Source organism: Balaenoptera musculus, chromosome 5, assembly GCF_009873245.2.
Source record: "Balaenoptera musculus isolate JJ_BM4_2016_0621 chromosome 5, mBalMus1.pri.v3, whole genome shotgun sequence".
Classification (NCBI taxonomy): Eukaryota; Metazoa; Chordata; class Mammalia; order Artiodactyla; family Balaenopteridae; genus Balaenoptera; species Balaenoptera musculus.
This window is the reverse complement of record NC_045789.1, coordinates 110,182,850-110,206,479: the sequence shown is the minus strand read 5'-3', so window position 1 is coordinate 110,206,479 and position 23,630 is coordinate 110,182,850. Positions and strand designations below refer to the sequence as shown.

The 23,630-nt window shown below is 40.8% G+C and overlaps 1 protein-coding gene across 1 annotated transcript in view; it reads right to left on the bottom strand.

The window, feature by feature from the left end:
• Window positions 1-23,630, bottom strand: part of MCUB (mitochondrial calcium uniporter dominant negative subunit beta) — a 97,890-nt gene that overhangs the window by 61,205 nt on the left and 13,055 nt on the right.

The window sequence follows — 23,630 nt, the reverse complement described above, 5'->3', positions numbered from 1 at the left end:
TATATTCTATAAAATCTTGAGAGATAAAATTTGCCTCTGAGTGCAGCTACTATAGAACACTGTGTCCCTTTCTCTCAGGGTATTATATTATAATTCCATACTGCCAACTCGGATTCACATGGTTTTTCTTCTAAGCATTTCAAAGTGTTAGACAGCCTTCACTCCATCTATGGCACAACATTTCTGCATGGTATATTAGAAATAACTAGGGTAATCACTAACTTCTCTCAAATGTGTAAGAAAAAGATGGAGAAGGAGTATACACACTCTTCCTACGACCCAGACTCTGAGCCTTCAATTGTAAAATTTAGAACCAAAACCACTCTTTCTAGTCTCTTAATCTTTTCTCTTCAACCCATTTTTCCTTTCTAACCAATCCACTCTATTAATAGTTATGGAAAATCAAAGAAATAAATTCAACCAAACTGGCGAGGTTTACTATAGCTTACAGCTAGAAGACGTCGATGCTGTGGCTTCTTGAGCAAGTTATCTAGCCCCTCTGAGCCTCAGTCTCATCACCCGTAAATGGGGATCAAGTTGCCTCTTTACCACCTGGAGGTGCTTAACAGCACAGAGGAAGGGGGTCTGTAAATTTATCAAGCATCATAAAGACAATATGTTATTTTTTTTTTAATTAATTAAGTTATTTATTTATTTATTTTTGGCTGTGTTGGGTCTTCGTTTCTGTGCGAGGGCTTTCTCCAGTTGCGGTGAGCGGGGGCCACTCTTCATCGCGGTGCGCGGGCCTCTCACTATCGCGGCCTCTCTTGTTGCGGAGCACAGGCTCCAGACGCGCAGGCTCAGTAGTTGTGGCTCACGGGCCTAGTTGCTCCGCGGCATGTGGGATCTTCCCAGACCAGGGCTCGAACCCGTGTCCCCTGCATTAAGCAGGCAGATTCTCAACCACTGCGCCACCAGGGAAGCCCGACAATATGTTATTAATATAATAAATGCTCTTTACCTTTCTTTGCTTGTTTAAAAATATTTATTATATCAACATACAATTTGAAGTATGGTATTCTGTATATATGAAAAGTATCCCATAGTAAGGTAAAATTTTAAAACCAACTCGAAAAACAAATCTAGTACAAACATGGCCAGAAATATTCTAATGAACATTGTTATTACAACCAAGTACAAGAAATAAACTAAACTCACTATGCCATGTACCCGTTCGAGGGCCTGATTTTTGGTTAATTGCTCTTTATTCTTAATCAACTGCCTATCTCTTTATGTCAATAACAAAGAGAAAAAACATATAAATTATTGCCATCAAATCACCGGTGCATAGAATCAGTTATGATAAAAACTGAACATTAATGTATGCATGTGTGAGATTACAACATCTGGCATTTGGGAGGCTCTCAACAAACATTCCTTTCCTTAACCTCATATTCTTGTTACATCTAATAAGTTACTTGAAGTTTCCTCATAAAGAGCTATTTAGGGCACATGTACAATAAATTATAGCAGTGAATGGGACCAACTAAAATCCCTCTATGGTATAAGTTTGAATAGTAAGGCTAGAAAAGGAAGATAATTGTGGTGCAATAACTTGGAATTAGTACTGTCCAGTGATGAACTGTTTCCTGCACACAATATGCAATAAAGAAAGAAATCAGTAACAGATAAGGGCAGGCCTCACTCCTGTCCTGTCACTGGGGTTGGTGAGCCAGAAGGAGTCGCTGTAAACCTCTGCTGTGGGGTTCCAGAATTTAAATTGACCCTGGTGTTAGAGGTTATCAAGGCATCTGCCAGGCATCTGCAGGGCCTGTGCACAAAAAGCGGAAGAACAGAAGGCTTGGTAGGTAGTGCCTCTACCCCCGTCTCAGGGACATCATGTCAGTCCCTCAGAAACTATCTGATGAGAAAGGATAAAGTATTTAAAGGCAGAGTTAAGTTAGGCAGACAGGAATGAGCATCCAAACTGTCACTCGGCAGCTATGTGATCTGGGTACATTAACTTCTCTAAATCTCAAGTGTGCTCATCTACACAACGGGGATCACACTGCTACCTCTCAGAGTTCCAATAAGCATTGAAGTTGAGCAGGTGTGTAAAGCACCTTAACAGTCAGTGAGTCCAACATTACTATTACTCTACTATTATGATTATTGTAATTTCTAGGCAGAAGCAACATGACTCCAATACACAATTATAGACTAACTCCACGGATAACCTAAAAGCTTTGTTAATTTCTTGAAGAACAGCACAACCTAGAAAGAGATTCAATATTCAATAATGGAATGAAACCAACTGGGATGGCTGGTATAATATATAAGACACCAGTTTGGGGAGGGTAGTAAGCGCATCCTCTAAGAAGCTTATAGTTAAGTTGACAATTTTCTTTGCTGCATGTAAGTCATAAACAAGAAAGAGTCTATGGAAAAAGACCGTTACTTAAAGTACACTTTAGACAATGTAGCTATTTAAAGACTAATGATACTTACTAGAAAAATCATACCCTCAGTCAGGTCATATGATATTTTATTTCTACTACGGCTCCTGCTTGACGTTGGTGCAGTTGTTCTGTATCTTTGCTAACCATAATTTGTTATTAGGCTGTTTCCTCACTTGCCATTTGGTTAGGTAAAAATGCAATATATTAATTTAATAAGAAATATAGTAACCAAAAAAGTTAATTATTATATGAGTCTTAGTTTGGGTTTCTCTGAAAGTAGAGCCTAAGACAAGGATGTGGGTGCAGTAATGTATTTTGGAGGTGATCCTATGAAACAAGAGTGAGAGATGGGAGGCATGAGACAGGGAAGGAAGAAAAGCTAAATCTACGAGCATTACCGAGGCCACTGCTAGAGACAATAGGGGACAAACTCTGCCAGTACCCACGAGAAGCATTTAACTATCTCCCAGGATCGATCTGGAAGACAGGAGGCCAGAGCGTTGACTCAGCCTGGTTGAGGATTGCCCCCTGGGGGGAGGGGGAGGGGCACTAACTCCACTGCCCTTCCAGGCTGCGCTTGCAGAAAGATAGGGTGTACATTAGTTTGAGGTGGAACACCCGCAGGGGAAGGTGAGTCTGAATTTGCAAGACACCATCCATCACAGCCACAAATCAAAGGCCGACAAAGTGGATGTGCGCAAGGACCAGGGGCATCCACTAGACATAAAATACCAAGAAGCTACATGTGAAAACAAGACTTCCCAGGCTCTTCCAAGGAATAAAGGGAAGGTACTCTTATTTTGACCTTCCCCAAATAGTTTTGAGAGCATCATTATCTAAAGTAGGTTTAAAAAGAGATCAAGTAGGAAAATAAAATCTTTGCATATTCCTTATTGTGGGCTTAAGTATCTAATTAGATTTTATCTCCACAAAGAGGTTAACTGCAATATTATTTACAACAGCAAACCAAAACAAACAAACAAAAAAAAAGTGAAGCAACCCAACTATCCAATAATAATGGAAGCGTTAAATAAATTATTAATCTATAAAATACAATTATTATGCATCCATTAAAACTGTTTTCAAGGGCTTCCCTGGTGGCGCAGTGGTTAAGAATCTGCCTGCCAATGCAGGGGACACGGATTCGAGCCCTGGTCCAGGAAGATCCCACATGCCGTGGAGCAACTAAGTCCGTGAGCCACAACTAGTGAGCCTGCGCTCTGGAGCCCGTGAGCCACAACTACTGAGCCCACATGCCACAACTACTGAGCCCGTGCTCCTAGAGCCCGAGCTCCGCAACAACAGAAGCCACCATAATGAGAAGCCCGCGCACCACCACGAAGAGTAGCCCCCGCTCACCGCAACTAGAGAAAGCCCGTGCCCAGCAACGAAGACCCAACGCAGCCAAAAATAAATAAAAATAAAATAAATAAATGTATTAAAAAAAGAAAACTGTTTTCAAGAAAGTATTTACCACACAAGGAAAGACTCATGATAATGATATCTGAAAGAAGTTAGATCCAAAACTACATATAATGTTAATGCATTTGTATAAAAGTATGAATAAATTTGTTTATTTATAAATTAAAATTTTTGTATTTCAAAACCAGCACTTTCATAACTATGCATTTTCACTTCCTTTACACCAAATTTGGACTCCAATGCATCAGCTAACCAACTGTGGTTTGTTGCCCCCACCCCCCGGCAGCCCAAGCACATGTGGAAATAATGTGTGGGTAGCCTTTCTCAGTTGCCATATCGACTGGCGGGTGCTACAAACATGATAGCTAAACAGAGACGCTAAACATTCTGCAATAAACTAAAGAGAACAGAAACCCGCCTTGCCAAAACACCAACAGTAAAAACCATGAGCTAAGGAATAAACACTTAGAATGATCCTACACCAGACAGCAGCTCAGTTTTGCAAGCATCTGTGCCAGAAGGTTGAAGCAAATTTGGACTACAATTTGCATATATCACTACTATTTTATAAAACTGAGTGGAGATGGGTACCTCAAAATGCTAAATAATATTAGTGTTACAAAGCAGAGAGGCTACAACAACACGGTTGGGACAAAGAAGGAAATCAAGAGAGGTGCAAAGAGCGGTGACTTTTTAACATGAAATTGCATATTTAGGCTTCTGCCAACCGTATAGTCAGTTGCAAATCAAAAGAACAAAATTAAACCCCATGTTCCAAATATAGAAATTCATAATCACAAATTGTGTCCAACAGATGAGGTATTGTTTCCAATTTTATAACATGTTCTTACTTTCTTGGAAGAGAACAAATCCACATAAAGTATATTATACACCATTTGTACTTTTGACTTCAGTACATGTTTTTAAGAACATATTACGTACAAACATGACTGTGTACAGAGAAAGGCTGTAAGGAAAATAGCAAAATATTAGTATGGTTATTCCTTAGTGGTGGAATTATCAGAGGTTTTCAATTTCTTCTTTACTGAAATTTTAAATGAAAGACATAAGTCTGCAATGCCCTCAAGAAAATCCAAAAGTCAGCAAAACAGGCTAAGTTACACGTGTTTAAGGTTAGTGTCAAGTCCAAATGAAAGCAGAATAAGCTTGGTGAAAGGAAGGATGACAAGATTCAGAGCTGAGCTACGTCCTCATAGTTGGTTATCTGCTGGACAATAAGTGGCTCAGACCATGGTCAATACAGCCCCACTGTGTATTCTCTACTAGAGGTAAGGTACTATCCAAACTCACTGGCAAGGGACTTCCCTGGTGGCGCAGTGGTTAAGAATCCACCTGCCAATGCAGGGGACACAGGTTTCAGCCCTGGTCCAGGAAGATCCCACATGCCGCGGAGCAACTAAACCTGTGTGCCACAACTACTGAGCCTGTGCTCTAGAGCCCATGAGCCACAACTACTGAAGCCCGCGTGCCTAGAGCCTGTGCTCCGCAACAAGAGAAGCCACCGCAATGAGAAGCCTGCACACCGCAACGAAGTGTAGCCTCGGCTCGCTGCAACTAGAGAAAGCCCGCATGTAGCAACGAAGACCCAACACAGCCAAAAATAAAAATTAATTAATTAAAAAAAAAAATTCACTGGCAAGACTTTTAAGATTCATACAAGCAAAAGGTCCATTAGTCAGGATAGTACACATAATGAAGACCTGAAGTTTGTTCTACTACTAAGATAAAGCAGTAAAAATAGCACATAAAATTCTCTAGCAGGAGGTAGTTACAATTTAAGCAAAGCTGATTACTGGGAAAGGAAATAATTAGAAAGATAATTTAGAAATATGCACTAAAGGGGAAAAACAAGTATCAAAATATTCAGTCATTTATTCCTTTATCAAGTGTTTGCTGACTGAGAACCCCAAAGCACCATGTATCTATCACTCCTCATTTTACTTGTATCCTCTTTGAACTTATACTTTTGGTCTATGCCCTCCATTTCATAAGTTACTACTCACCATGTTGGAGGTACTTCCTTTTCTTGCCTAAGTGGACATGATGGTGCATAAGTGATGACACCTGTTGCTCACTGAGCTTGGGAACTGATATGAATGACAGGTGTCGCTAGTCAAGAGGGTCCTCTCCCTCAGCACTACATATAGTGACCCTTCTCAGATGCGCCCTTGGAAGAAAAAAAGAGTCTTTCACAGGGACTTCCCTGGTGGCAGTGGTTGGGAATCTGCCTGCCAATGCAGGGGACACGGGTTCGAGCCCTGGTCCGGGAAGATCCCACATGCCACAGAGCAGCTAAGCCTGTGTGCCACAACTACTGAGCCTGCGCTCTAGAGCCCGCGAGCCACAACTACTGAGCCTGCACACCACAACTACTGAAGCCCGTGTGCCTAGAGCCCGTGCTCTGCAACGAGAGAAACCACCTTCATCCTTGTGGGCTTATATCTCTTTTTTATTCCTGTAGTCTTCCTTTCTTAGGGTTTCAGGAAGGAAGCCATTATGTATTTGTTGAACCTGCCATTTTTTACTGGAAGTCACTCTCAAATCTTCTGTTAGGGACAAATTGTTTGTGTCCCCCCCTCCCGCCCCAGAGTCATATGTTGAAGTCCTAACCCCAAATGCAATGGTATTAGGAGGCGGGGCCTTTGGGAGGTAATTAGGTTTAGATGAGATCTTAAGGGTGTAGTCTCCATGATGGCACCAGTGCCCTTAGAAGAAGAGGAAGAGACACCAGAGCTCTCTCTCTCCGCCACGTTGAGGATACAGTGAGAAGACAGCTGTCAGCTACCCAGGAAAAGGGTTCTCGCCAAAACCAAATCTGCCAGCACCCTGATCTTGGACTTCCCAGCCTTCAGGACTGTGAGAAATCAATGTCTGTTGCTTAGACCACCCAGTCAGTGGTACTGTGTTATAACAGCCGGAAATGACTAATATACCATAAGACCAACAAAATTAATGAGAAAAATAAATTAACAAGCAGTCTCTTTTAAATGAGTCATTTTATTCTAAAATTTTCACATCATGAGTCTAGTCCAGAAGATGAGGAGAATTCTGCTACAAAATGACCCTTTTCATTTTAATCACTTGATCAATGTAGCGTAATCAGAGGGCTTTATTTTCTTATAGCCTTAGCTAGCAATGGAATTTAAAATGCCCCAGTTTGCCATCTGCTTCATTTTCAACAGCATGAGTAATACCAATAAAAAGAAATAGCCTTCAAACGTCAGCCTTTTTTTTTTTTTAACAGAGAAAAAGAAATACATGCCTCGACTATGGGTTCTATTTGAATCACAGTGAGATTTGGCCCTAATTTCCAGAAATCTTCACTCATATGATATAGAAGCAACTGAATTACTCCTTTTACTTCTCTATTAAGTTTCTATTTAAAAAAAAAAAAAGGGAATGTCAGAATTGTGTAAGCATCCTTGGTAGATGGGAAATAAAACTCCTCTGGATTTCTCAGTGCTCCTGTAAAAAGCCCTAGCCCCTTGAGACACGGAAATATATACAATATAAAGATAATGAATGCTTGCTTTCACATCGCTTATATGCATTTTACTTTTCACGTACCCTAAGGATTAGATCTATAGCCATCTGTCTAGTTAATTGCTCTGATCTGAAAGGGATGATAAAACTTTCTTATCTCTATAAGAAGCCAAATGGTGACAGTCCAGACTAGGCCCATTGGCTGAGTTCCCAAAGTGCCAGGAAGACTGGAGAACTATCTCCAGATAGCTTCGGCTACCTCTCTAGGTATTTACAGAAGCCCAGGCCTTGGAGACATCTCCTGGTCATAAGAACCTTCAGGAATGCTTAACCTGCCCTCACAAAGATGCATTTACATTCTAAAAGGTTAGGGTCAGAACCCAGGTCACTTTCCATCTTATCTCAAAGGAGCAAAGGTTTTCCTCCCTCCTTTTGTGAGGGGAGGGGAGGGACTTTCCCTAAAAGAAGAAAATACACTGTTCTCTGTCTCTCGTCAGTGGGGTGAAACCTACCACCTCCATAGAGAAATTCCATGAGCTTTCAGGTGTTGCCTGTGGGCCCAGGTATAGGGGCCCAATACTGCGATGGTACTCTGGTTCTGGATCTGGTTGTATGAATAAAGAACTCTTTTCCCTGACCCAGATGCCGCATCTTTCTACGGTACTCACACACACACACACACACATATCAATCACATAACTACGCCACTAGGCTAGCATCTCAAACCCTTCAAAGTTCCTAACAAAACAGTCCAGATTAGCAGACCTAAGAGCAAACAAGCAAGTTAGAAAAGGAACATCCACTAGGAAGCAAACGAGACTCCCTCAATATATTTTAGATTAAGTCTAACAGGAAAAGCCTTCACAGAGGTGAGAGATTCATACAGGATCATGGAATTAAAAGATATAATAAAAACATGTCTCAGAACCCCTCAAGATCCCCCATGGAGGGGCCGTGGGCCTCTCAATTCTAGCCCATCCTAAGTAGACCCCGTTCTCCAAGCTAAGTTCAGGAATCAGGGGTTTTCCCAGCCCCCTCTCAGACCTACTCCGACCCCTAGCTAGTAGGGCCCCAGGGATGTCTAAATACCTAATGCAATGTTTTAGTCCCAAAGAGCTGATAGCTTTTAAATCAGTGTGGGCTCCCCCAAGCATCAGATGGATGATTGTGTTGGCCTGATCTTTAAAATAGCTTTGAATCTATGAGTCGACCATTTTACTACAATAGCACCAAAAAAGTAGAAGGAGGAAAATGTAGGCTACTCCTGGTATCTGGATGAGAGGTGGAATTTATTACAGGCATTGAACACTAGTAAGGCAAGGCAAATGCTGCATCTGAGCTGCTAAGGCTCAGACTCTAGGCCACCTAATTCCATCCCTTCTTTCTCAGACAAGGGCACCAGGGCCCCAAGAGGTAAAAGGACTGCTAAGGTCATACAGGTAGTGGCAGAACGAGAACTAGAACCCAGGACTCTTGAATCACGATAAAGTACTTTTGCTATTTAATCACTAAAAATCTGCATTTCCTAGAGCGGAAATGGGTTGTTCATCACAGCGTGGACAATACATCCCTTAAGCCTTTGTCCAGTGAGCAACCTTCTGATCGACTGGCATCTCCAAGGTACCCCGATACAAGGAAAACACTGTCCCGCATCTGACATACAATATTTCTAACTACCAATTCATGTTCACATGGTTTTAATAAGAGGTCTAAATTTGGCCAGCACAGCTCAGTTCTCACTGGGGCTGGACCAGCCCAGTGAACCCATAAAACCAAGATTTTTGAATCCAACAGACCACTCAGAGGATCCAGCAGAGAAGAACATTCTAAGGTAGGGCTGCCTCCAAGGACCTTCTAGACAGCCTTCCCTCAACACTAATGCAGTATAAAGACCCTAGATACTCTAAACGCATGCTTTGGGGCTAAAAATACTTAACTCCAGAAAAAAGAGTAAAGACTGCAAAGTTGTTTCCAGTAGCTCCGATGTTTTCCATAGCTCCCAAGACTTATTCTGTCATGTAAGACATACAGCCAAAAAAGGTCCAAGAGGATCAGACAACCCTGGGGGGGATGGAAGGGGGTTTTGAATGGAAATGAGGTATGGGTTTCACCTGATTTGACATTCAATCCCCAGCAAAGCTCAGCAATTAATTAAGGCTTCAAATTCCACAGTAAGCCATGATATCCAATTCTGTTCTTGGACCACAGGGCTTAATTGAATATCCAGCATTAAAGTGCCTTCTACCTTCTCCACTTTCACCTTTCTTCTCCAAATGAAGTGATAGCTGGCTGCTTTTTTTGTTTTTTTTTTTGTTTTTTTTTAACATATTAAATGTCAAGGACAGTCAATGCCTTTTCATCCAAAAGTTAAAATATAAGCATGCTTCAGAGATGAGAAATGTCCACCCTATTTATTCTGACACAACACTTGGCTGATGTAGAATGGCTGACTGACTATATTTTGAACAGCTGAATACAGATTGGTCTATTGAAATACGTTCACAATTTCTTTCTTTTGATGCCAATTCAGGGAACAAAACAAAATAAACCATTTGACTGCGGAAAGACAACTGCATGTATGTATTTTAAAAGTAAAAGGAATTCAGTGAGAGAAGTCTTAGTTTTTTCTTAAACAAATCCTTTTTATTTTTTTTTTTTGAGATTTTTTTGATGTGGACCATTTTTAAAGTCTTTATTGAATTTGTTACAATATTGCTTCTGTTTTATGTTTTGGTTTTTGGCCGCGAGGCACATGGGATCCTAGCTCCCCAACCAGGGATCGAACCCATACCCCCTGCATTGGAAGGCGAAGTCTTAACCACTGGGCCGCCAGGGAAGTCCCTAAACAAATCATTTTTAATCAGGCCTCACTGGCAATACGAAAAATCAAGGGCCCAGATCAAAAGTAAAAGAGAAGGTAACCCAATGTTCCTGAGATCTAAACTCACTCCAGAATACCCTCGTTCATAGTTACTGCAGTAGCAGGCCCTCCCCACTGTCCCTCTGTCCCAATTTGGGACACTTCTCCTGCTGGTCACCCCTTTCCATCCGAACTGCAGGCTGAGCTGCCATGTCTTTGTGAGGAGTTCTCTCCAGGGGCTAGTCAGGGGACTGCCTTTCCTGCCCTCTTTTTTTTTCTTTTTTTAGTTTTTTTGGCCACGTTGCACGGCATGTGGGATCTTAGCTCCCTGACCGGGGATCAAACCCGCACCTTCTGCATTGGAAGCACAGAGTCTTAGCCATTGCCAGGGAAGTCCCTCTCTCCCTCTTTTTAATGCCAGTGTCTAGCCCTGACAATATGCCCCCATGCTGCCCCTCACGGTGCTCCTGGAAAGCTGAGGAATCTCATGCAAATAGGTCACCAGGTAGACTGCTGCTTCATTCCTGAAGAATACATGCAGACTGGACCCCACTGTAACCCTCACAACAGAACCACACTTTTCAGCAACCTGCAGGGAATCTAAGAAGTGATTTTCAAGGCAGATATTTACTGAGGGCCCGAAATCCATACAGATTGTACGCCATGGTAAATGCCCTGTTGTAGAAATGCTCAGAGATCTGCTAAATTTAGAAGTGGCAGCCTGCAAGGCAGCAGGTGTCATCACATATAAATGGAAGAAGTAAGGCTACACCTCTTCCCCCAGGCTTTTCTGCTCCAGTGAGAGGAGCAACACTTGGCCAATTACTGTGTCTGCGAATAAGGTGACAAGCACTTCCGGGGGGCTGACACTACCCCTGGACTGGTCGCACGTCCAAAAGGCAGAGAGGCAGCACCAGGGAAATTTGCACAAACTTGAATTCTGCTTCCCTGACTGTACCTCTCTGATAAAATGCTAGGGAGTAATTGAGCTAAATGATCTAGAAAGTATACTTACTGTCTTATATTACTGAAGGTGATGATTACAGAAAAGTTCCAAATGGCTAAAACTTCTAATGTGGCATCATTAGCTCACTTTATGACTAGATCCAAGGTAGGAGATATAAGTGTATACTGCACTGACAATCTTAAAATCAAGTTCTCTCAATTATAGGGGCTGTTTACAAGTAAATCTTTTCCATCATTCTGAATAAGAACATGCACTTTGGTGTTCTAAATAAATTCTACTAACAATCATTATTTCATGCTTTGGATGCTTTATCTGATCAGTATTACATGCAGACACAGAAAGGAATGGGACACATGTACTTCTCAGAAGGCCCAGAAGTGACCTCAAATAATCATTCAGTCTCCATCTTACATATACTGAAAGGCGAGAGGGCTACACCAGGTGGGTCTTCAAGTTCCAATAGTTGCTTTACCCAAATTTGTGCCAAAACTGTAAATAAAGAGTGTTTGGTATCTTTCCCCAAGTTTGCTTTTCAACAGAAGACTGGACTACAGTGTTTCTTTCTTTCTTTCCTCCCTCCTTCCTTCCTTTCTTTTTCTTTTTTTGGAACAGCTTGTGGGATCTTAGTTCCCCAACCAGGGATAGAACCCAGGCCCTCGGCAGTGAAAGCATGGAGTCCTAACCACTGGACCTCCAGGGAATTCCTAGGACTATAGCAGTTCTTAACACTCTAGTGATTCCCTGCACATTGTCCCCAGTCTTGAGGGAAAGCTCCTGTTTTTCCTTAATTATGTAGAAAAATACTGGTTGACATGAAATAAGATGTGTGTGTTTACACTTGCACACACATACATGCTTAGCCTTGAAGTGAGTACTGGCACTTTCGGCATTGAAAGAAACATTAGTCTGCTGTCTGGAAAAATGAAGAAAACACTAAACCATGACTGAAGTCTCCCAAGTAAGTGCCTAAAAAGGACTGAATTTATAACACAGAACATATCTTAATTTTTTTTCCAGGCTCTCTTACTTTCAATATCTCCACACGTACGTTACTACTTTTAAATTCTTCCCGTGACTGATGGAGAAAAAGCATAAGGGAACTTTCTGGTGTGATGGAAATATTCTACAGCTTTATAGAGGGATAGGTTACACAGGTCTATGTCCTGTCAAAACTCATAAGTTGTGCACACAGGATGTGTGTATTTCATTGTATGTAAATTTTACCTAAAAAAGAACTATAAACAGATACTGAACTCTAGGGAGTAGCTTTTCTAAGCAGTGGTACAGAATGCTTATTTGAAAACTTCTATTTTATGCATATTCAAGGCTTGACCAAATTAAATAAATTGAAATAATACAGAAAGGTTCCTCACTGTTAGATATGCAACCTTTGGTGTTAGATTGGAATTGTTGGTATCAAACATGAACTCATGGTATATGTGTGTGTGTGTTACATAAAATATACATACTGTGTTATACAGGAATAGTATACATATATTTATTTTTTATTTTTCTTACTAGCTTGGTCTTCAACTGGTAGCAACGGCTACAACTGGTAGCAAGGAACACACAAAGCCACCAGATCTTAGTTTTTAAATCACCATTAGGCACTAAAAGAAACCTGGATTCTTTGGAGGAAAAGCCAAGGTTATGGCAGCAAAAACACAAAATGAGCCTAGAACATCTTGTTGCACCACAAAGTAAGGGAGCACTCAGAGAATGTGAGAACTCACCAATTAAACAGAAAAATTCCCCGAGCTAAAGGACGCGGTTTCCAGATTCAAACAGCCTACCAATAGCTAGCACAACAATAAAGATATTTGCCTCGGGCCCATCCCTACGAAACTTCTGAATGTCAAATTTCTCTGTAGGGCAAAGGCCCCAAAAGCTTCAAGAAATTAAAAAAAAAAAATGCATACGAAGAACCAAGAAGCAGAATGGCACTGGATTTAACACTGGAAGCTAAAATATAACGCAGAAATGCCTCCAAAATTCCGAGGAAAATGCTTTTCTATCCAGAGTTCAGTACACAGCTAATGCAAGCAAACTACTCAATGTAAAGTCTTTAAAATATTTAGCATTCGTGTATGTCAACCCCCCCCACCACCACCGACCCTCACCCCCGCCCCCGCCAAATCCACTGGAAGAGCTGCTCTAGCACATTGACTGAATAAACCAAGAAAGCTCTCCAGGGGTCAGGATCCAACACGTCAGAGGACGATGGCAAAGGCAGGTCAGAAGGCGCAGCTGCAGGGAGAACCCTCCAGAAAGAGCTCCTCGGGAAGGTACAACGGAAAGCATTTCTACTGACTTGCAACACGTCGAGAGGAGATTTACCCAACCGAAGGGAGGTCTAAGACTGAATCACTGAGTAGTAGGAAGAAAATTCAGTGCAAGTGTGTGTGCACACCTGGATACAGAACAACAGTTTTTAACTTTGGGCGAGACAAATCTTGGACAGAAAAGGAAAAGTAGGCCCTGAACACTGAGCTAAGATTAAAACTTTACAGAGAGAATTGGAGACAGAAGTATGGGGCCAGAGTGAAGACAGCTGAATCCTCATCTTCCGCAGAAGTCAACAGAAAGTGCCTAAAACTGAAATGTCAAAGGACAGCCATATAAGCATATCATTTAGAGCCATGATGGTAAATCAAGCCTATCAGCTAAAAAGAGGAAGTGCCTGCTTTTAGGAAATGATGTTTTCACAGCAACTTGTATAACTATTTGACTCCTAATGATTGCATGTATAAATCCAATAAAAATAAAAACTAAATTTTAAAAACTCAGTTGGCGGAGGCTTCCCTGGTGGCGCAGTGGTTGAGAATCTGCCTGCCAATGCAGGGGACACGGGTTCGAGCCCTGGTCTGGGAAGATCCCACATGCCGCGGAGCAGCTGGGCCCGTGAGTCACAATTACTGAGCCTGCGCGTCTGGAGCCTGTGCTCCGCAACAAGAGAGGCCGCGACAGTGAGAGGCCCACGCATCGCGATGAAGAGTGGCCCCCACTTGCCACAACTAGAGAAAGTCCTCGCACAGAAACGAAGACCCAACACAGCCATAAATAAATTAATTAATTAATTTAAAAAAAAAAAAACACAAAAAAAAACTCAATTGGCTTTTTTTCCCTTAACTTTTTCATAGCCTTTCCAATAAAAAAGAAGTTCAATTTTAAAATTCCATAAAGCAGCTAGATAAGATGGAAATTGCATTAGATGTAGTTTTCACTACTTTAATCAAACGATATTTTAAAACTGGATTAGAAAGGACGTAAACTATAAGCAAACAAAAGCAAAAGGAAGCCAGGTATAGAGCAACGACAACATCGTAAGCACCTTACTGTTCACAAAATACTTCCAAACGTACCCCTAATTCATAAAAATTCCCAAAGGTGGAGAAACTGGGGATCACAAGGTTACTAACTTCCTGTAAGAATTAAGAGAAAACAGACTTATGATATTACTCTTAGCATAATTCTAACAGCCTTCCAGTAGAAAAGTTTTAAAGAATATTCCCTCCTCATAAAATGACAAAAACAAAACAGATAACTGGTAAGAATTTGTTGAAGGGAACTTCTCCCTAGTTAAAAAAAGAAACACCGTAGGGGGCCTACCACCAGATGAATTGTCAATGGTAATTTTTTTGGATCTGTATCAACTAGAGGGAAGAAACACAAAATGTTCCTAACATTCTTATGATAAAGCAGCTCTGAATACAGGCCGTGTCTAAGAAAGAAATAGTAGGATTCCTACCCAATCAGGCAGACGGACAAAAGTCAGACAGGGAAGTAACATGTATTGAGCACTTACAAGGCGCCAGGTACTACTCCAGGCCCTGGGGATACGAAAGGGACATGCTCCCTGCCCTCATAAAACCTTCTGATCAGCAGAGCTGAAAGACAGACAGACACCATGAGAAATGTGATTAAAGTTCACCCAGGAGTTAATCTTAAGCAACACCACTGAAAAGACAATTCCATAAAAGAAAACCTGTCTACATCTTAGTTTCCATATCCCAGAACAGGAGGTAGTGACTGAAATGAAGGTTATTTGTAGAACTTTGGCCAAGATGCCTAAACCGAAAGGCTCTCTCTATTGCTTTGAACTAAAGCAAGCGGGGTGAGAGCTAAGGTATCCAGCACGCCATCCATGTCTGCAGAGAGAGGGAAAACACTGAAGCTCCAAGTACTTGAATGTTATTCCTACAGAATAACTAAGGACCAAGAAGACAGACTGCAGACAGACCGCCTTGAAAGTTACTCCTACAGGGGAGATAAATGCCAGCGCGTAGATACTGAGTTAGACCAAGGAGTCAAACCCCTCCGCCCTGCCTTCTGACAAACAGGGTTCCCTGGAACAGGGGTCCCCAACCCCCGGGCCATGGACCGATACCAGTCCGCAGCCTGCTAGGAACCGGACCGCAGAGCAGGAGGTGAGCGGCGGGCGAGCGAAGCTTCATCTGCCGTCCCCATCGCTGCCCATCGCGCGCCTCACCGCCTGAACACCGCCCCCACCCCAGCCCCCCGCCTGTCGAAAAACTGTCTTCCATGAAACCAGTCCCTGGTGCCAAAGAGGCTGGGGACCGCTGCTCTGGTACATCAGCCCTACTCATCCACACAAGGCAGGACTTGTTGGGCCAGGCATGGAATTCACCTTGAAGCAAAAGGAGTGGCTAAAGACCATATACTTTAGGCTGCACCTTCCAAAGAACTTTATGAGAGCAGCAGTGGCTGTCATTTGGAGGACTATTAGGAGAACGCCAACATGGCTCCACAAAAGTAACTTCCAAAAGCACAACACATTCACTTTCAAGAAGACCGGCACTTAAATCCTGGGAACCCCACTAGTCCGTTAGCCCATTCACTACACCTTTCTGCTTTTTTTACCCAGGCGCTCTTACTGTCAATCAATGGTTTTCAAAGCATGTTTCAAGAAATCTGCAGAGGTGCCCCACAAACCTGGAGGGATGACCAGACACATAAGAGTCTGGAACCCCAGCGCCATTCACCACAGGTGTCCATTTCATCTGTTTTATATTTGGGGTTTCAGAAACAGACTCACAGACATAGAGAACAGACTTGTGGTTACCAAGGGGGAGAGAGTGGGGGAGGGATGGATTGGGAGTTTGGGATTAGCAGACGCAAACTATTATATAGAGAATGGATAAACAACAAAGTCCTACTGTATAGCACAGGGAACTATATTCATTATGTGTTAAACCATAATGGAAAAGAATACGAAAAAGAATGTATATATAGGGACTTCCCTGGTGGCGCAGTGGTTAAGAACCCGCCTGCCAATGCAGGGGACATGGGTTCGAGTCCTGATCCGGGAAGATCCCACATGCCACGGAGCACCTAAGCCCGTGCACCACAACTACTAAGCCTGCGCTCTAGAGCCCATGTGCCACAACTACTGAGCCCGAGTGCCACAGCTACTGAAGCCCGTGTGCCTAGAGCCCGTGCTCCGCAACAAGAGAAGTCACCGCAATGAGAAGCCCGCGCACCGCAACAAAGAGCAGCCCCCGCTCACCGCAGCTGCAGCTAGAGAAAGGCCGCGCGCAGCAACGAAGACCCAACACAGACAAAAAAAAAAAAAAAGAATGTATATATAACTGAATCACTTTGCTGTACAGTAGAAATTAACACAACATTGTAAATCAACTATCCGTCAATAAAATAAATTGAAAAAAATACGTATTTGGGGTTTCATCCAAACACAGCCCTTGAAAACAAGATTCCAGTACCTAAATTTGAAAATCTTTTAATTCTAGGTTGTTTATACCTTGTTAGATTCCTAATGGTTTAGCAGGTAGTCATAAATAAAATAGGGGAACAAATAAATTGGTAAGAATAAAATACATCTAAAAACTAACTTTAAAAGAAAAATGTTAAAATGCAACTTAAAAAGTCACTTTTTAAAAAGAACAGGGACTTCCCTGGAGGTCCAGTGGTTAGGACTCGGCGTTTTTACTGCCAGGGCCTCAGTTCAATCCCTGGTTGGGGAACTAAGACTCTGCAAGCCACACAGCATGCCCAAAAATAATAATAATAATTTAAAAAAATAAAAAATAAATTTAAATAAATTTAAAAAATAAAAAGAACAAATGTAAAAGGGCACTTTTTAAGTTAATCAGAAAGTCAAATGTGAAATGTTAAGAAAGAAAGTATCTGGACCAAGAGGTGCTTCTAGTTTAATGTTTTTCCTGGATTATCTGAACCAGTTCAGAGTATCATCTTTTAGAAAACATAAATTCACTCAAGGATGTCAGGAATTTTATATGAGAACTTGAAATGCAACTGAGAACTGTTATGGTACAGCTGCATTATGGACTATTACGCAGCCTTTAAAAATTATGCTTAAGAGTTTTACTAATACACTAATAACTGCACAAATCTTATTACAAATTTTATTACTTTGGTATAATTAGTTTAAAATGAAATTTATCAATATTTTCACTTATATCTCATTTTTAAGATTTTAAATATTCTCCTAGATTTTCTTCTAGTACTTCCAAAGTTTCTCATATTGAGTTTTTCAAATCATATGAAGTCTATCTTGTGAATGTATTAAGTACAAACTTACACTTCTTTATTTTTCCAAATGGATAATCAATTATCCCCAAATCACTGACTGAATAATCTACCCTTCTCTTACTGGTCTGAAATGCCACTTTTATAATATACTAAATTCCCATTAGTATATAGTCTGTTTCTTTACTCATTCTTCTATTCCCTCATCCATTTAGATATTCCTGAACCGATACTACACTTAGTTATGATAGTCTTAGATGACATCTGTTAGGACAAGTCCCTCTCATTTTTCTTTTGCAAAATTTTGACTATTCTATTTTTTTCCAAACGAATTTCAAAATTAGTTTATCAGGTTCCATGAAAATCTTACTGCACTGACATTACAGGTTGATTTATCAATCCCCATTCAGTTCCCACAAAATATGGAATTACCAAAAATGACAGACATAATTTAAAACAGGTGTTAAAAAATAAAAGCCAAGAACTGGTGATGCTTGGCCAATGAAAGCTATCACAGTAAGGCAGAAAACTTGGCCCTTGTCTATGACAGGCATGGCAGGAAAAAAGGTCAGACTGACTTACCTCACCCTTATCACCCAACAGAAAAGGAAGCAGTTTGTCAGGAAAGGAATTTTTGCTAGTCCTGAACTAGGAAATGTAACCCTTCCTAAGGGATAAAAATAGCAGATGGAATCCTCAATTTGGGGGTGAGGGTAAAACAAGATTTTCTTTCACTTGGCCATTTCCAGCATCAAATGCTGCTAAAAGCTATCATTTCAGCATCAGAATGCAACTACCAAAAACTCAGCAGAAAACAGAAATGTCAGTTCAGCTGCCACGGAGTAAAACACAACTGAGTTTACTGACTCAAATGCTGAGTTCATTCTCACTGCAGTCACACGCAATTTCTAGGCTGCTGCCCAAGGAAACAGAACAAGTTACTTGATGGTTTGCATCACAACAGCAAGACAACAAACACACATCTATCGGCTGCAAAATTTCACCCTCCCTTTGATATGTCACCTGTTAGCATGAATATTTTTAAAGATGAGAAATAGGTGATACATTTTTCAAGATGTAGTCTTACCAGTTCCATCACAATTCTACCTGGCCCTTCAGTTGGGGCATTAAGGTGAAAGTTGTGATTTGGCTTCTATGACCATAAGGTGAAGGTTACAGCTCAACTTAGTTTTGAAAAACTAACTTCTTACATGACAAACAAATCAACCTTTTCAGATTTGTCCTTTAGATACTGGATGTAGCTCTTGAAAGTTTCTGTATTTTAGACCATATTATAGCCACTAACCACTTAGGATTTTGCTTCTAACTATTTCAAACATATCAGCTGAAACAGTTAACAAGTTTTCATTTCTACTGTGTTCATCTTCCAGTACAACAAAGGCAGCAAAATTACTACTTATAATATCTGAGAAAAGAAATACTTCTGAATTTAATTCATTTATAAAGCTTTCAGCATAGGCTTATATGCGTTTTTATATGTGCCTAAGTCTTAGAAAAAGATTATGATCTCAATAATGATGCAATACTTAAAACAGAGCTTTATAATTTAGTCATTCAGTCACTGTTTCTTACTAAAATCTAGAACTCTATCTTTTAAAGGAATATGCTGAGTTCCACAAACTTTTGTTTCAAGGTTGCTGTGGAAGTAATTTTCAAAAGTTTTTTGTTCTGTTACAGGGATTTGGTTATTTCTCCGCCCATCTAATTGTCATTCTCAGTCAGGCTTCAAATATTTTTGTTTAGACTCAATCTCTGGATAAAGTTCTTTTGTTTGTTCGGGGTTTTTTTTTTTTTTTTTTAACAGCTTCATTAAGGCTTAATTTACATGCCATAAAATTCATTAATTTCAAGTATGAAACAATCAATGATTTGCAGTAAATTTATAAAGTTGTGAAACCATAAGTTTGGTAAACTTCAAGTTGACTATAATACATAAATCTCTTCTATGTGGCAGTGGTCAGGGCTTTTGCACTGACTCATAGTCACCCATAAATGAATTTAAAAGTCAGCTCTCCTTCCTCACATACATTTATGGCCATTTATCAGAAAAGCATCATAAACTGACCTATCTACAATGTCTATGATAAAATGTCCCCACTTCGATGTATGCCCTTGAGTAATACAAAGCCTGCACAACTCTACATGGTGGTCCTGCTTTTCTTTAAATGTGAGGTTTAATCAGAGCCCCAACAATAAAATACGCTATGGAGGAAAAACAGAAATTAATCCCCACACCTTGAGTTTCTAATCCTGAATAATACACTTCAAAGTACAAAACAGAAGTCTCACATACGGACCCTGATCTCAGAGAACGTCTAGGCTAACTGAATTAACAAGTACAAAACATGGGGAAAATCAACCCACTGTATAATAGAATCAATGACGACACAAACAGTGGAATCAAGCATCAGTGGCAATCCACCACCCAGAGCTAAGGAGAGTGAAGAGAACAGAAGGTCGGAGGCGGGACTCCAATGGGCGGGACCTGGATATTCAAAAAGATGGAAGTGGATATGAAAGTCAGGGCACCTTCAAACATCAAGCTGCTTTTTCTTGCTACTTGTCTTACTCATTTTGATCATCCAGGAATTAAGAGAATTCCCTCTTTAGAGGTAATCTGGGGTTTGCCCAAGTCTAGGTATTATTTTTGTGCTCCAAAAGGGAGAGGAGAAAACTGGGGCAGTGTAGTTTACTGAAAGTCTCTGTGGGATTCATCATCAGAGGACCTGGATTTAAGTTCGGCTCCACCAATGACTGTGTGAATAATTTAATTAACCTTTCTGGGCCTCAGTGTTCCCATTTGTAAAAGAGTAATACCTGTATGACAAGGTTGTATAGAAGTTACATGAGATCTGAGATCATGTGTACAGAAAATATCTTTTAAACTTTTAGGTAGTAAGTTATTCTTAGTGAGTTATCAAATTTTCATCCATCAACTGTCTTGAAATTCAGATTTCAAGAACTATATTACTATGTATTATTTCATGAGTACTTAAGAGAATAAGTCAAAAATTTAAGACACTGGACTACTTTCTTTGTGGCGGGGGAGAGCGAGGGAGAGCGAGAGAGAGCGAGAGAGAGCGAGAGAGAGCGAGAGAGAGAAAGAGATTAATTGAATGACTGATTTTAGGTGACAGGAGATGGCCATGTACTAGTTTAACGATAATTTTGCTATAATCTTGCTACAAAATATGATGCTGACCCAAACTGTCTTTTGCAGTTCCTTGCCCAATATTCTTGGACTGTCTGAATTCACACACGACACTGACTGACTCTGCAAAGAATTCTATTTTAATTAATTCATGTTAATTAACTTAATTTTCTCTTTTGAAAGCCAACTGCTTCTTTGGGAGAAAAAGTTTATTTGGAACTTTATTCAGCAATTTATTTACTTATTTAGAAACATTTTAAAAAGGTTTTAGGAAACTTTATACTTATACTTTTACATCATAAACAAATTTCCACATGAAACTGGTACAGCGAGGTCATCTTTGTGGTACACTTTAAAATTTAATCCCATGGCTCTTACAGAACTCAAGTATCCATTTCAGACTATGAAACAATCAAGTTTTAGTGGGGTTGAAAGCTCTTCTTCAAATGAATCTGCATACTCAAAGCCTGAAAAGATATCATTTTATAATTTTTTTTCAAAGTAGGAGAGAAGATAAGGCGACTGTAAAGCAGACTGGCAACTATAAAGCAGACTAGCTGTTGGGAGTGGAGGCCTGAGAGGGGCCAGGCCGAGTTTGTGCCTTAGTTGCTTCCCTAGATGATCACTAGATGGGCGGCAATGTGGGAACCCGTCTCCCAGGACTTCGGCGAGGGGGCTGTGAGATAACACAGGGAGAGAGCTGACAGAGCCGCTCTGTCTGAGCTAGCATCACGTACAGTATGAATCAAACAAAAGCAGTGCTGACTTCAACTGCCGCTGGTGTCAAAGAGGGAGAACAATACCTAGAGGCTTGACTTTGAAAATATTAGCTTCTTCATTAAAAATGAGTTAATAAAGCACCTGAAATCTTAAACTGGACCGGTAAGACTGCGAATTTTGTCATTTCAGTTTTAATGAATGTTAATATTTAAAGGAACAATAAGAAAATAATTTCTGAGTGACTATCTGGCCGGGTCCTTCAACTCAGGGCCAGTACTCCCCTCGAGGTGGCCTTGGGTCCGTCTCACCCCAACCTGCCACCACCAGCCCAGGGTTACTGCACCATCCCTGGCAGTTCCCCTGTACCCACAACTCTGTGAAGAGCCCTTTGTGTATAAACTCTCCTCTAATGACCCTTTCCTGACTGAGCCATCTGTTTCCTGTTGGGACTCTGGATTATACAATGGCTTCACACTCTTAACAGTCCAGAGGAGTTCCCACATCGTGACATGCTTTACGCTTTGAGTATTATCTTTGGTTTTCTTTGCTATTTGTTGTTTTTGTATTTTTTGACTATCAGTGATGTTTACTATTTTTCATATGCTTATTAGGCATTTTAAATTTCCTTTTTCTGAAAATCACTTATGCCCTTTGCCCATTTCTCTATAAGATCTTAGATTTTTTTTTTTAATAAGTCTGAATGATCTTCAAATATATCTGTCACTTGGATGAAAGGAGTAAACATGTACTTGACTTAGCTTAAGCACGAATGGGAGTTTAAGGACAGAGGGGTATCTCTCATGGAGCCTAAATGAAGGATTCAGCTGAGTGCTGGGAATGGGCTAGAACTAGGGACTGGGGGGTCATATTCAGATTGGGAAGTCCTCTTGATCCACAGTTCATTTCTCCTTTTCTCTGCATGTCAGCATCATTCTGCTTTATCACTACAAAATGATTTGCACTGCTTCCCGGTCCACGGAGGAGAAAATGATCATTACCCAACAGCTCCAAGTGTATAAACTCCACTATTCAAACGGGCAGCCAGCAGAGATGGCAATCCTATACCCAATTCCAAGTTCTTCGGTCAGGTGACCAGTTGAATGAAAGTCATGTCCTACTAAGATGGCCAATTCTGTTATAACCATGTATTTAAGAGCAAAGAAGTTTCCAGAGAAAGCAAGAGGACTAGCAGAGACCACAAAGATGTTTTCTAAAGTTTCAAAACCAAGAGCATTACCATGCCAAAATATAATAGTAATAGTTTTCAATGGTCACTGCTGTGCCTACGAAGACCTTTTCTAAGATCCTATAGCTTTAAGTAAGCAGGATAATTATTAATATTAAGGTATTTCACCCTAATTCAGTTCCAAAGGCACATTCAGGTAATACAATTACTCTGTAAGAGAGGTTAGACTTGGATGTTTCCACATAATTGCAGGCATCACAACTGTCGATTACAAAACTTAGTCACTGGCACGAATTCAGACTTCACTAATCAAATGGAGGCACAATCCCACTAAATAAACTAATTAAATGAAACTGCCTGGGTTCATTATAAAGTGAATTTCATATGTGAAGAAGGGCTACAGCCTGGTAAAAGAACACTGGTGCTTAAAGCTCAAATGGACACCAGTTATGAGCAGCACGCCTGGGTCACTTCCAGGCAAAACCTCACAGCAAACATTCTAAACCTGTAAACCTTCACAGAAAGATTGATAATATCATACAAATAAAAGGCCAAAACACAAACCACCCCAACTAAATAGCTAATACACTATGAACAATCCAAAGCCTTTTCTTGGTGGGGAAGGCAGACAGTAACAGGTGGTCAGCAAGGAAGGTACAGCAGTGGATCAATTCTGAGCTAGCTGTTTGGGTTTATCAATCTCAGACTGCAGCAGTTTCTGACTCTGTGATGGATATCAAAGGCTGTACACCTGAGGGACCTCACAGAGATGAAAGGAACCTCAGAGTTCACCTCTGCTGACCTCCCAGTTTGACCTGGACCCCACCCAGGTTCCAACCACCCCTACTTAAGCCTACTTCTTGGCTTCTCGA